We start from the raw sequence: 15703 nt of genomic DNA, 5'->3' as shown, positions 1-15703 counted from the left end.
TAATCGGGCACTAATGTTAAAGGTTTTGGCCCAAAGTGGGCCAAACGGACCAAAATTATTTAGCGGATTGGGCCGGGCCCAAGTGGACCCAAGTCCAACACATATATGCCCTAACTAATGAGCTTTGAACTCATTTTCCATCACAAAGAGAGAGGGAGAGACGCGGTTTGAGAGAAGAGAGGAGAAGAGGTGTTGTTACTATTCATCATCACCTTCCGGGAGCCATAACTTAAGCTACGGAACTCCGATTGACAAGCCGTTCATGGCCATGCGAAGCTCTCGATGAGCTCTTCATTTCTATCTAAGTTTTTTTGGTAAGATTTTGAAACTCAAGCTCTAGTTTCCAGCTAGAGTTTCTACATTTTTGGGTTTGATTTTTGAGTAGATTTTGTGATTTTGCTTGTTTAGGTGATCTCTAGTAGCGGGTAATCATCGCGTTTTGTCCCAATCACCGTTGGATAAGGTAAGGAACCTCTATATCTTTGTGGTTTAGTATAATGTGAGCTTTAGTTGTCAATGCATGGTTATGTTGTATGTATGAAGCTTGTTTTTAGAGTTGGTTGTGGCTTTTGGTTTGGCTTTGATGGTTTAGAGCTTGATGGAAGCTTGTTGGAGCCAAGCTTTTGGTGTTTGCGCATATTGGGAATCGGCCAAGGTATGGTTTCGGTTTCCTTTATGTAATATGTAATATTTCTGGATATTTAGGCTAGTTGACCTTAACTAATTGACCTTAAGATATGATTGAATATTTGGGTGTATGTTTAATTGTATGTAAATTTGATGTTTGATGATAAGTTGTATGGAGGTGGATGATGAATGTTGTGATTTATTGTTGTTGATGAGGGTTTGATGATATTGATGATGAGTGGGAGGTTGATAAGGGGTATGAGGGTTATTGGTATTAATGATATATTATTATGTTGGTTGATGTTGATGAGTGTGTATGTTGATTGTGGTAATATGAATGTTGGTAATGATTGCTAATGTTGAGGTTAATTAATGAGGAGTAGGAATATTGATTTTGATGACAATTGGTGAAGGATGTGAGTCTTATGAGGATAATGTGAGGAATAAACATTTAGATGGATTTGCTTAATGTTAGATATTGTTTGGTGATGGTTATTGAAATTGATGAGGATTTGTAGTGGTTGTTGATGTTGTTGTTGGTTGATGATGATTATGAGTGTTTATGATGGTTTTGGGTGTTGATGATTAAGGATTTTGAGGGATGGATGGTTGAGTTGGGAGAGGAAGGGTATGGACTTTTATGTTGTTTTGGTATTGTTTGGGTTGTGATTAGTTTGGCTTTGAATTAGGAGTTTTGATAAAATTGAGGTTTAGAGATTTTTGGCAAAAATAGATTTTTGGTGAATTTTGACAGATCATATCTTGCGCTACGATTTTTGAAATTGAATGATTTTTGTATCAAAATAAAGACAATTCAAAGAGCTTTAAAGCGGTATCAATTTTGTAGAAATCTGAATTTTGTAGAGAAAGATATGATCGTTGAAAGTTGGTGTCCGAAATCTGAATTTTGTGAATGCTGCAGAATTTGTGGTTTTTTGTTTGTGTGCGCATGCACACTCTTGTGCGTACGCACACACGGGGATATGGGTGCAGTTGGGAGCATTAGCACGCTCTGTGCATGCACACAACCAATGAAGTTTTGCAAGCTGTGTGCACGCACACGTTGGAAGGTGCACTCTGTTAAGGGCGTTCGCACGCCTTGCGCGGATGAACAGAGTTGAGATTTTACCCCCTGTGTGTACGTACACCTCTATGCGTACGCACACATCTTGAAAATTTTTCTGGGCGTGTGTGCACACATCCCTGTGCGTACGCACACTGTCCTGTTTTTCAATCAAAACCTTGTTTTCAACTATTTAACCTTTCCGGCAAGCTTGTAAACTTCCGTAACACTTGTTTAAAATCTTTTTGCCAGTTTTAAGGTCTTGAGTCAAGGGATAAAATAATAAAGGAATAAAAAAGGGTATTTTTAGTTATGAGTTTAGAGCTGGTGACGTAGGTATGGAAGGTTTGTGTATTTTCTAGTTTGAATTGGTGAATGTTGAGTTGTGAAGTGTATGATTGAAGAGATTATTGAGAAAAGAGAATGCTTATGATGAATTTGAAAAGTGGAAACTGGTGATGGAATGGTTATGATGAGTTGAGAACTCAGAAAGGAATGATGAAATTATTGAATTATATGAGAGTGTGCGTAGCTTATATCTCCGGCGTAGCAGATTTCTCTGCTGCATGAGTAGTTATTGTTGAGAGTGTGCGGAGCCTATATCTCCGGCGTAGCAGATTACTCTGCTTCATGAGTAGTTGTTGTTGTTTCCTTCTCTGCTGCATGAAGTGTGCGGGGCCTATATCCTTGGCGTAGTAGACTCCCTACTGCATGAGTGTGCAGGGCACTATATCTCTGGCGTGGCAGAAAAGGCTACATCCGGAAGAATGTGTCGGGTTGGCATTTACGGACCGACAAGTGATATCACGAGCTAATAGGACAGGCATTCATCATATGTATTTCTTATGTTCTTGTTTGCTTTGATTACTTGGGTTTGTCTAGTTGTGTGATATTCCTACTTGCTTCATGAATTACTTGTTATATATGATTACTACCTGTGTATTACTTATTTGCATTATTTGTGATTGTCTGGTGCTGAGGAGGTTAGGTAGGCGGTGGCGATGGGATTGCACGGAGGTTAGATTGGCGAAGGTTGTGGGATACATCGGTGTGATTAGTATTAATTAGAATTCTCCTAAGTTTTGATAACCCTGTTTATGGTTTAAGTTCTTTATTTATTTATTTTATTATAAGCTTGAATATCCGTATTCGATGTAAAGTTCTAGGATTGCCTTTGGCGTCCCGGAGCCTTACATCTTACATATTGGGCACTGTTACCATACTGAGAACCTCCGGTTCTCATACCATATGTTGTTGTTGATTTTCATATGCAGGTTGAAATTCACCTCGGTGAAATTGCGGACATGGTGACAGAGAGGAGTATGGTTTCTTCCTGATTTATTTCTGTTTTATTTTGTTGTAGTACTTTCTCTCACCTTTTTGTTTTAGACCTTATGGCTTTAGAGGCTTACTTGAGAAATAAGTTGTATAAGCTATTTTAACTCAAAGACTCTATGTTTTCCTGTTGTAACTAGTCGGTCTAAACTTCGCGGGCTACGACTAGAGTTCTTTTGTTTATTACACTTATGTATATCTATTTTGACTATTATTATATTAAGTCTCATGTTGTACTCTGTGCCTTTACGCTTTTAGTTATCATGTGTGGACGCCTCGCGCTTGTAAATCCGCTTTATGTGATTTTGAACTTTATTCCTTCATCGGGCTCCTAGTATTATTATCTCCTTCTATATTTATTGATGTATAAGCTTTAGAACTGTTGTGGAACTTTGTTATTCTTTTCCTTACGACTAGAGGTAAGGGTTAGGGTAACGGGGTGTTACCGTTGCTGTTTTCTTATTTTGAGTTAATTTTATTAATAGATTTTCTGTTGTATGTTGAAGATGAACTACTGATTTTTGTTAATTTTTGGTTGCATGTTGGGTTAATAATATTGTATGTTTGTCGATTTACGTATATTTTGATCTACTTTAGTTATAAATTTTGATGTTTAAAATTGTTTATGAACTTTTATGGACAAATTATGAATATGTTATTAGGTGAAATTGTAATTTTTTTAATTTTATTCGATTAAAATTATTGAATTTAAATATTTAAAATTATATATTAAATTTTTAATAACTTTATTTAATATTTCATTAAACCATTTGAACTCTGATCGAACCATTAAACCAATAAACCAATCACCTCACTAGTTCGTTGACCGATCCGGTTCTCGCAACCTTGATAATAATAGAGATTTTGGTACTTTATGGAAGTGATTTGATTTTGTCATGATCATTATCATCATTTCTGTATATGATGTTGAAAATTCTTTGAAACCAAGCAACAATTTTTAGAATGGCATTGATATGAGAAAGAAGTTATTAGCCCTAAAAATATGTAGAGAATACATAAGAATAACAAACTCTGTGATGTTTCAAGTTTTTTCAATCATTTTGTTTATAATGGTTCTACAAAGTATAGTTATTAAAACTGAATTGGTAATTAATCCAGTCATACGATCAGGTCACTGAGTCACAGGGTCAACTGGTGAATTGCTGATTCACCCGGTTGACCCAATCATAATTAAATAAAAATATAAAAATAAAATTAAAATTAAAACTTAAAATTTAAAATACATATTTTTACAAATCTATCTACTTAATATACTAAAATTGGGTTTTCTCCCAACTAATAAGGGTGACGTGTCAATCTCTCGTGAGTCCGTTTTCCCTCCAAAACGAATGAAATTTTTCATCTATTCTAAATTATTTTATAAAAAATACCTTTATTATAATTATATTATTATATTATAATTAATATTTAATGAATAATATATAATTATACTAATTTAGGAACATATCTTCATTATAATTATATCAAATCAATAGTTAATGCACTATTAAACTACTTATCAATTATAATGTGTAATTACTATACATAATAAAAAATTGCCTTAATAATAAGTAATTTACATATTTATTTTTGTTTTACTAAGGTCTATAAATAGTATTTTTTTGTGGTACATGAATCTAAATTTGAGAGTCAGCTCATAATTTTATGTATAGTATTTTTTTTACTACTTCATAGAATAAGAATGTATTCTTCGTTTTTTTATTGAAGTTGATCCTTTTAAGGTACAATTTATAATTTTTTATAATATTTTTCATATACTCATTCTATTATATTATTTTTTAATAATTTATTAATTGTTGTTACTCTAAGTTATTCTTATCGTCTAATGTTCCAGTTCGATTGTCTTTTACCACAATCGTTTACAATGCATCACATCCATAAAATACCTCATCGAGTTGTCTTCACTGATTCAGGTTCCAACTACATGAATGTAAGCGTTCAAAGAAGGGGCAATAATCTCTACTTTACCGAAAGATGGTTGGATCTACTCACCTATTATGACCAACCTAATGGAATGTGGTTAAAGTTAGCTTTCTTGGGAGGAGCTCGATTTTTGATTGAGGAATTGCATCCACAGAATTTTATAAGACAAGTTCAAGTTCTATCCCCTCTATGCTTTTTACGTATGCCCAAAAATCTTCAAAGTGGAGCACATAATGAGATTGAATTCTCTCAGTTTAAGTTCAGTTTTGCTAAATTCGTGACAAACTCAGATATGCAATTTCAACGATTGGTAATATATTTAAATTTTTTTATTTTAATTTGTTCATTATTAGAATAATTTTATAACATATTGTGATTTTTTTCAGAAATTACCGGCTTTCTTTTGCATGCATGCAATGCCATTGAGAGGAATAAGGGTTAGTTTGGTTTCTCGGTGTGGCAATTCTATACCTTGCCGCACTGCATGGATAGCAGATGATAAAGCTTATTTAACAAGAGGATGGTTTGAATTTGCACGAATTCTAAATATTGATATTTACGATGTTATTTCAGTTGGTTATCGTTACGAGAATGACTCTATATTTTACGTGACTAAGAACTAGAATAGATTCAATATTGTTTAAGTAATTTGGCTTTAATATTAGTATTTGATTAAATTATAATTAGAAAATTTTAAATTATTGCCTCAATTTATATATTATGAGTATTTTTCGTGGATGTACTATTTTTAAATAATTTAATAATTAATAAAATAAAGTGGTGCCAGATATATTATTTAAGTTTATTTTTATCCTTTATTTCTTTATTTGTATTTTCATTATATTTGACAAAAATCTCTACCTAAACATATAGTTTTTGTTGACCTAAACACAATTTAGTTGCCAATAATATTATATATATTTATATATCACTTTTTTAAACTCATTCTTACAAATATTGGCATATAATTAATATCGATAACATATATACTTAATAAATATCTTTATTAAATTAATTATAACAATTAATACAAGATAATCTCATAAGTATAACCTAATTATAGCAAGAATTTTTATAAAAATAATTGACTACTAATTTGAATATAATTGATATAGTTAAATTGATACAATCGATAAGATTGAGAATATGTAGCAATTATAGCAATTATTATATCAATTATAATAATAATTCACGTTACTTCATATACAGTCATTTTTGAATTATAATTGTCACATAATTATACTTGAATATTATTTAATTTTAGATGTTTTATAAGTAATATTCATTATCACATGAATTATCATCATTACTCAATAATAATAATAATTTTGAATTTATATAATTAATATAATTGATATAGTTCTAATTCTCATTTGTATAAAATAATTTTATTAGTATGTATTCACAGTTTTAATCAATATATAATAATAATATATTATATGGACATAAAATTAATTAGTTAACAAATTGAATTTAGCTAATGGATTTTATTTTTTCTACTCAAATTTTTAATCATTAGTGATTTTATTTTTTGACTATAAAAAAAATTAGTTTTGATTGTTTCCTATTTTATTTATTTATAGTCATAATTAAATTTGATATAATTATAGTAATATAAAGCTGCTTCATATATAGCAATAATATTATAAAAAATATCATTGCACGTGTAACACCCTCACTATCAGAAGTCACGTTTTCGGCTGTGCTACTCTGATAGCAAGAGGTATTACGACTACTTTACATACTAATTACTAGAATAGGAGCCTTTGACTCGATACTGTATCGCTGATTTTTTTTAAAATCGAAAATAAATACTTTATTTTAAGAAAAATACAAGCAGGTATAGATTCATATACAAGACTCCTTACATATTAACTCATAATATAATATACATATAAAACATACAATTCCTATCCCTCTTAAAAACTTGTAATAACAAAGACGAGGGAAGAAAATAAACTAATTAGTACAACAACATATAAACCAAACGCAGTATAACTCTTCTTAATGCTTCTTCATCCGGTTCCTGAAAAGGTAAAGCTGTAGGGGGTGAGAACCTAACCACACGGTCTCACCACGGAATTTCAAAGTTGTCATAAAAAGATATTCAATAAGAGAATTGTTTTCAAATTCAGTGATTATCATTGCCTTATAAATCCTTTTAAAATCTAATAGCTAATCGTTCAAGACCTTTTTAAGGTACCAATGTTTAGTATTTTCAGAAATCCAAAGTCTTTCTTTTCTCATAAGAAATTCTCAATCAGAAACCAACCACGCAATCAAACAACACAATCATTAATTCAGCACCAAAGTCCATTCTCAAATGTAACACGCCAGGACAAACACAGGCAAGACAGACAAGGAAAGCACAAGTAGGAAGCAGTTACAGCAAATAGTTCAAGTAGCAGTTAAGAATAGTTTAGCAATTAGGCAAACCGAAACAAGTTCAAACCCAAGCAAAGCATACAAATGCATATGATGCATGCCTGTCCTATGGCTGATGAGGCTCATCTGTCGGTTATCCAGCCAACCCGACAAGTCTGAATTGTCCTTAGACTGTCCCCCAACGTGCATCCCCAAGAGTCTATGCATAGTTTTTTCTCAAATGATCAATATTGCTCAATGGGGGTAACATTCCCGGGAATTTATATAGTGCCCGGTCACACTTACGTCGTAGGGTCAACAGAGTATCGAGTTTTCAACCTGGTACACGTGGTGGCAAGCCACGGCACTTAATCCAGGGAACCTCGTATCTCAGATATTTTAAATTCATAAGCCATATGAATAATTCAAAGTTCATATCTCAACATTCTCAACATTATAATCATTCTTCAATCCAAACCTCATTTCCAAATTCATTCAAAAACCATATTTCAAAGAAAATTGTAAGACCCTGAATTTTTCTTTATTTATTAATAAATTATTTATGATCTATTATATTTATTTAAGATTATAACTTTTTTTAGAGATTTATATATAAGTTGAGTAAATACCTATTTATTATTTAGAATTCTTATGATTGAAAAAAAATATATATAGCGAATGTTTCATATGCCTTAATTTTAAATATATATATATTTTTAACCTTATCTTGTAAATAAAGGAGAATCAATTTACTTATCTCCAATTTTTATTAAATTAGTGTTTAACTGAAATAAATTATAAATTAGTAAATAAAAAGGTATTTTAAAGATGAATATTTTGTATTTAATTTGATTTTCTTAATTATTATTTTATCTTCCTTTATTTAAAAAAAAATTAATTTACATTATTATCTATATCTTATTAATACTTCCTAAAACTACCCAAACCCCCACCCTCTTCCTCACACAGACCTACACACACTAGACACAGAAAACCCAACAGAAAAGAAAGAAGAAAGGAAAGAAAGGAAGAAAGGGAAGAACGAAGAGGGTGAGAAAAGGGGAAGAGGGAAACAAATCTGCAGAAGAGGAGGAACGGGGGAGAGAGAGATCTGAAGGGAGAGGGAGACCGTGACTGGCGCCGCCGCCGCCTCGCCCAGCTGCCGTGCTTCTTGTCGTCGCCGCCGAAAGGAAGAGGGAGAGAGAGCGACGTCGAATAGAACGTGAGAAGGGAAAGGAGCTGTGTTCTGTTGTTGACGTCGCGCTACCGCCACGCCGCCGTGCTGTGCGAAGTCACCGCCGTCGCCTTGAGCCTCGCCGTCGTCGCCCTCAGCCCAAGCCCTTGCCTTTGCCGTCATCGATGGAGTCGAATCTGCCGCCGGTTTGAGCTGAGGGAGAGGAAACGCGGATAGGAGAGAGAACAAGGGGCTTCGTGGGAGCTCCGCCACTGCCCAGCCGCCGTCGCAGGAGGAACGTCCCGCCACCACCATGCTCCATCGCCGTCGAAATCGGAACATCCGCCGGTAACTTTGCTTCTTCCTTACTTAAAATCTGTTCTGCTTCTATTCTGTTCCACTATTTTGATTATTGTTGGTGTTTCCGTTACTTTAATCACTCGGAGTGACGCTACTGCCGCTAGGACGGATGTCCGGGTCAGATTTCTGTTCTTCTACCGCTAGGAGCCGACACCAGAGCTGTTCCTAATGATTCTGGTCGGATATCTTTTTCGATTTTAGGTCATTTAGATGTTTTACTATTTTTGCCATGCTTATTCTGATTCAATTTCTGAATGTATCCTTGTTTGGGTTTCTTGAAGTTGTTTCAGCTACTATAATTGCAATTTGTAATAATGCGGTCGCTATAAGAGGCATTAGAATTGTTGCTATTTTCGTGGGGTTAATGCTATCGCTGCTGCCATGAATTAAAAGGAAAAGGAATTATCACGATAAGTTACGCGGACTCAGCTAACTGAGGTAGGGGTTTTTCTTAAAATCTAATTTACATTACAGAGTTGTGATAAATAGATATTGATGCAAAAAGATATGTTTTTGTGATTATATTTGTCTTGTGGATGTAATGGATTGTTGGACTGGATTATTGGGTGCTTGATTGCTTGAGTGAAGTACGGTTGTTGATAAAAAATGGATTTGGAAAGTTATTTACTTGATTATTATGAAACGTGGTTTTTCTTGGTTTGAAGTTAAACCGGTTTGATTTTGAGTCGGTCTGATTTTATAAATAATTTAATACTTGAGCTGGTTTGACTTTAAAAAGAGTTTTATTATTGGAATTGGTCTGATTTGAAAATACTTTGATACTGGAATTGGTTGAATTTTGGAAAGTGATTGAGATTTGGAAATGGTTGAGAAAGGATTTGAGAAATGTTTGGATGGGACCCAAAAAGGGTGGCAGTGTCCGAGTTTCAAAAGGAAATGTTGCTGAAATTTTATAAAATTGGAAGCTTTATTTGAAGCAATTAATTAAAAAGATTTGTTTTTATGCGTTCTATGTTTCAAGATTGATTTATTTATCAAAGAAAGAATTATGTTTTGAATTAGGACTGTTAATGAATGGGATGGAAAGAAGGATGATGAGGATTGATGAGGATTTTCCTTGAAATATGGTTTTTGAATGAAGTTGGAAATGAGATTTGGATTGATGAATGATTATGATGTTAAGAATGTTGAGATATGATCTTCGAATTATTTATATGGCTTAAGAATTTGAAATATCTGAGATACGAGGTTCCCTGGATTAAGTGCCTTGGCTTGCCACCACGTGTACCAGGTTGAAAACTCGATACTCTGTTGACCCTACGATGTAAGTGTGTGACCGGGCACTATATAAATTCCCGGGAATGTTACCCCCATTGAGTAATATTGATTATTTGAGAAAAAGCTATGCATAGACTCTTGGGGATGCACGTCGGGGGACAGTCTAAGTACAATTCAGACTTGTCGGGTTGGCTGGATAACCGACAGATGAGCCTCATCAGCCATAGGACAGGCATGCATCATATGCATTTGTATGCTTTGCTTGAGTTTGAACTTGTTTTGGTTTGCCTAATTGCTAAACTGTTTGTAACTGCTACTTGGACTATTTGCTGTAACTGCTGCCTACTTGTGCTTTCCTTGTCTGCCTTGCCTGTGTTTGTCCTGGCGTGCTACATTTGAGATTAACTTTGGTGCTATATTAATGATTGTGTTGTTTGATTGCGTGGTTGGTTTCTGATTGAAAGTTTCTTATAAGAAAGGAAAGGTTTCGGATTTCTGAAAAATTAAACATTGTTTCTTTGAAAAGGTTTTGAACAATTACCTATTGGTTTTTAAAAGATTCATAAGGCAATGATAATCACTGAGCTTGAAAATAGTTTTCTTATAAAATATCTTCTTATGACAACTTTGAAACTCCGTGGTGAGACCGTGTGGTTAGGTTCTCACCCCCCTACAGCTTTACCTTTTCAGGAACCAGATGAAGAGACATTAAGGAGTGTTATACTGCGTTTGGTTTATATATTGTTGTATTAATTAGATTATTTTCTTTCCTCATATTTGTTAATACAAATTTGTAAGAGGGATAGGAGTTGTATGTTTTACATGTATATTATATTATGAGTTATTATGTAAGGAGTTTTGTATATGAATCTATGCCTGCTTGTATTTTTCTTAAGATAAAGTATTTATTCCCAGTTTTCGAAGAAATCAGCGATACAGTGTCGAGTCACAGGCTCCTATTTTAATATTTAGTATGTAAAGTAGTCGTAATACTTCTTGCTATCAGAGTGGCGCAGCCGGGAGCGTGACTTCTGATAGTGAGGGTGTTACAAAAATCCTCATCATCATTCTTTCCATTCCGTTCATTATAAATCAATCTTAAAACATATAAAATTTTAAAAAAATAACCCTTTTTAAATAATTACTTCAAATGAAACTTCCAATTTTATAAAATTCCGACAGCATCTCCTCTAAAACTCGGACTCTGCCACCCTTTCCGGGTCCCAACCAAACCAAACCAAGCGCCTTTTAATCATTCAAATCATTTCTAATAACCATTTTCACAACAACCATATTCAATCCAAGGGAACTATAAATCCAGAATCCAGTCAATGATTAAGAACTCTCGGTTTTCTCAAACAGTTTCAAACCAAACCATTTCTAAAGTTAAACCAAATGCCAATTATAAATCTTCTCCGATAATTCAAGGAAACCACTTTAACAATATCATTCAACTAATCAAAACACCCAACTTTCTCAATCGATTAATCTGTCAGTCAAACTATTAACCTCGTTCATCCAAAATAACTCAATCCAATTCATAAGACTTACGAAATCACAGAAATGTATTTCATGCATTAATATCGATTTATAACAACTTTGGAAAGAAAAACAAGTTTAAGAAAGATGCCCCTACCTCAATGTCTCAATCGCAGAATTTAACTCAATAACCCCCTTTATCCCCAGTTCATGGCAGCAGCAGCAATCTTAGCAGCTCCATTATCAATTATGACTTTGCAATAGATAAATCGACAGTGGCTAAAATGGAAACATATTTCTATAATTAGAGTAAGGGTGGCACAAGGAAACCAAATAGCAGTAGGATAAAGGCAGAAACATTATAAATTTCAGAATTAAAGGAGTTAAAATTAAAATGGGAAGAATAGTGCTACCGGAGACAACATTTAGTAGTTCCAAACAAGGGCGGCAGCGCCGAGATATGACAATGGTGACTCTGGTAAATTAAACGGATCAGAACTAGCTGCGTACATAAAATGGCACAAAGAAGAACCAAAGAAATCTTACCCATGAACTTACCAAGATAAAAAGTAATGGCTATAACGTCTCTCACTACAATCAATCAGCAGCAAGGACACAGCTAGGTTCATCACCCAAAAATGGTAGTAACTACAAGCTCCAGAACACCGATAGTAACAACAGCAGCAGCGGAGGTATCCATCACCACTTTCTTCCTTTTCTTGCTCGGACTCCTCCCTGCGGCGAACCCAACAGCAGCAACAACTCTCACGATAAAGGTAAACTTAACGGATGAAAAAGCTGAAGTAGAGTTAGGGCTTACCAACATATATTGGCTTGAAAGGCGATTTCCGGTGCCAGCAGCAACGACGAGGAGCTTCGGCAACGCAGCAGCCACGCGAGCAGAACAACGGCGAGCCCATCAAAACGGGGGCGACGACAGCTCTGCGACGGTTTCCTTCGCGCGCGTTCCCCTGTTCGCGACTCAAACGGCGGCGGATCTGAAGATAATAACACGCGGTGGTTGCAGTGGTGTTCAGGCTCCAGCGACGACGTGGATGGACCCTCGACGGCGACGAGCACAAACGACGGCGTGGCGGTGGTGCAACGTCAACAACAGAACACAGCTCCTCTCCCTTCTCGCGTTCTGTTCGACGGGGCTCTCTCTCCCTCTTCCTTTTGGTGGCGACGACGAGAAGCACGGCAACTGGGCGAGGCGGCGGCGGCGCCAGTCACGGTCTCCCTCTCCCCCTCAGATCTCTCTCTTCCCCATTCCTCTTCCTCTGTGGATCTGTTTCCCTCTTCCCCTTTTTTCACCCTATCCGTTCTTCCCTTTCTTTCCTTTCTTTTCTTTATTTCTTTCTTTGATTTTCCTGAAGCTGCTAAGTAGTGGGTTTTGGGGAAAGAAGGTGGGTTTTGGGAAAGGAAGGTTACTGGCGGCGGGTAGTATTAGGAAAGTTAGGGTTTTGTTTTTAATTTAATCAAATTAAGATATAGAATATTAATTTGAAATCTAATTTGATCTTTAAAATTATTCTAAAAATATTATTTGAAAATACTAATTGATTTTCAATAAATTACTCTAATTAAAAATTCATGATAATATAATTAATTTTGTTCTTTATCTTTAACTTAAAGTATTAAATGATATAAATTAAATTATCTAAAATCAAATCATATAAAATTCTTATTATTTCATAACTACCAATTTTATAATTTAAATATAGAAAATAATTCATAATTATAAAATCAGACAAAAATTCTAATTTAAATAACCAAACCTCATTATTTTCGAATTTCCAAAACTTTAAATCATAAATAGGAAAATAATTCATAGGTATAGAGTTTGGATAAAAACCTTAATTTATTTCAAATCCAATTAATTACCTTTAATTATTTTTAATAAAAATATTTTCTGAAATTAAAATCATAAATAAATATATAATTTGAGATCGACTCAAAATAAGCCTTTTCAAAAGTCTTGGGTCTTACATCCTGCCACACTTATAAAAATTTTCGTCCTCGAAAATTAACTTAATACACAAAATACTAAAATAGTTTTGAATATTTTACTTTTGTATACTTTAGAAAAGTAGAAGTCTTGCCACATATATAAATATAATTTTCCAAATATTGGATGACTCGTAAAACTTAGATGTAAAGGAAAAGCATGGTCTAAAGCAAAAGTCAGGAGATGGTCCAAAACAAAAATGTTAGGGGGTTATTATTTTACTAAAACTTGGAGCACAAGAAGGTGTAAGTGTTCAAGTTAGGTGCTTGAAAAAAAACAAAGGGGGTAACTAGGTGGCAAAAGTTTGAAAACAACGTGAACAAACCAGATAATGTCTGTACATAGATTTCGTACCAACTTCAAAATTTCAACTTCCCAATTCCATCAGTCACTTCACAACCTCTTAACCGCCACAAGCATAATCATCCGCAAACTTTTACGAGGAACAAAACTACCACACTCCTCATAACGTTGCATACTTACCACTTTCCCTTTTCCCGTTTACGAACTGCATTCTAAAGAGACTAACGCTTTGCTTATTACGCCTAAAGGTCATACGTGACTCTAAAGCTATCCCCGAGTTTATTTGAAGGATATAACACCTTGGAAAAAGACAAGCGACAAGGACAAAATCCGCAAGAGCTTGAAAGAATTATTGAGATCACAAATAAGCAGGTATGTACAAGGAATGAAGAGTGCCAGAAAGAAGATTAGTTCGGCAATCTCAAGAATGACTCTCGAATTAATGAAATCTGATACAAATAATAAAAAGAAAAGTAGTGCAGTAGTTTGAGATAAAATCAATTCGAGTCACGGAATATGAGATTTACAGAAGAAAAGAAAAAAAAATGCCTAAAACCAAAGATAAAGCTCACAGGACTCAATAGTAGGATTAAAAATACTTTTTGAATACGTTGTTTATGAAGAACGAAAAACTTTTTATGTTGCATACAATAAAACTTGGAAGAGAATTAAGTTGCATTACTTCAAAACAATTTTCCAAGTTATAGATAGAATATGTGAAGTTCAAAAGTGAATTTCAATAAGGCTAAGGGCCAAAGGCAATTTTCTCAAAAATTTTAAAAATTATTTTGGTCCTCATTTAAGCCAAACGGGTATATGGGTTACAACAAAGATAGAAGAAAATTTAAACTCTATTTAGAAAAGAAAATTCGAGATAAAAATTTCTGTAAACACATTTCTGGTGAAAGCAGGGTTCCGCGTATGCACGATAAGGTTTTTAGAATTTTACGTAAAGAAGTGTACGCTAAGTCAAATCAACTTTATCAAGATTTAATAAATGGTTTTCAGTTACAATCAAGCAAGAAAAATTTAGTTTGAAACTTCTTCAAAAAGAATTCACAAAATAGTTCAAAACAAGACTCCAAAAGTATACTTGAAATTACCATTTTCACAAGAATATCCAAGAGATTAAGGTGCACTTAAAAAGAATTTAGCCCATATGAGAAAGGATCTTTAAATCAAGGGAATTTAAACAAAATTCACTAGGCTTGGAATATCAAGCAAGTTTTCAATTGATCCAAAGGAATACAAAATGCGCAAGGAAAGACGATTCAATCAATAGAAAATTTTCAAGAAAGAACTTTTGACTAAAGAAAGACAATTAAGAGGGTAAACGGTGCATTAGATAGAAACAAATTCAAGCTAACTCGGATGAATGTGAAATTCGTAAGAGAAGGAAAATTAAGACTAATGGTGACGTTCACAAAAGTAAGAGAGTAATTAAATACAGAATCAAATATGACATCCATAAAAGTGAAAGGCTCAAAAAGGAATTGGTCCATTCTTGAAAGGGAAGATATGAACCCAACATTTTCAAAAGAGCAAAGAATGATTAATTAACGTGTTATGCTAAACCAAATTCAAATTAAAAATAGATCAGGTGAAGTTTATTAAACGAAAATCAACTAGAAAGAGACAAAAATCTTCCTTTGAAGAGTATCTAAATACATAATCAAGCAAAAATATTCATAAAAATTGTAATATAGATGTTAGGAAATCAAGTTGCATACATATATTTTAAAATAAGTATATTTTCATAAACCAGTAAAAGAACTGGCGAGATATTAGGAGTAATTAGTTTTTAAAC

The 15703-nt window shown here is 33.8% G+C and overlaps 1 long non-coding RNA gene across 1 annotated transcript; it reads right to left on the bottom strand.

Moving 5' to 3' along the window:
• Positions 1-6823: 6823 nt before the first annotated feature.
• Positions 6824-13011, bottom strand: LOC130951144 (uncharacterized). The gene is made up of 5 exons (XR_009073844.1): positions 12406-13011; positions 12144-12320; positions 11999-12060; positions 11743-11864; positions 6824-6995 (listed from the first exon to the last, which is right to left on the bottom strand). It is a non-coding gene; the product is annotated as an uncharacterized LOC130951144 (long non-coding RNA).
• Positions 13012-15703: the final 2692 nt, after the last annotated feature.

This window comes from Arachis stenosperma, chromosome 9, assembly GCF_014773155.1.
Source record: "Arachis stenosperma cultivar V10309 chromosome 9, arast.V10309.gnm1.PFL2, whole genome shotgun sequence".
Taxonomy (NCBI): domain Eukaryota; kingdom Viridiplantae; phylum Streptophyta; class Magnoliopsida; order Fabales; family Fabaceae; genus Arachis; species Arachis stenosperma.
Note: the sequence above shows the minus strand (reverse complement) of the source record. Positions and strands in the feature narration are given on the sequence as shown.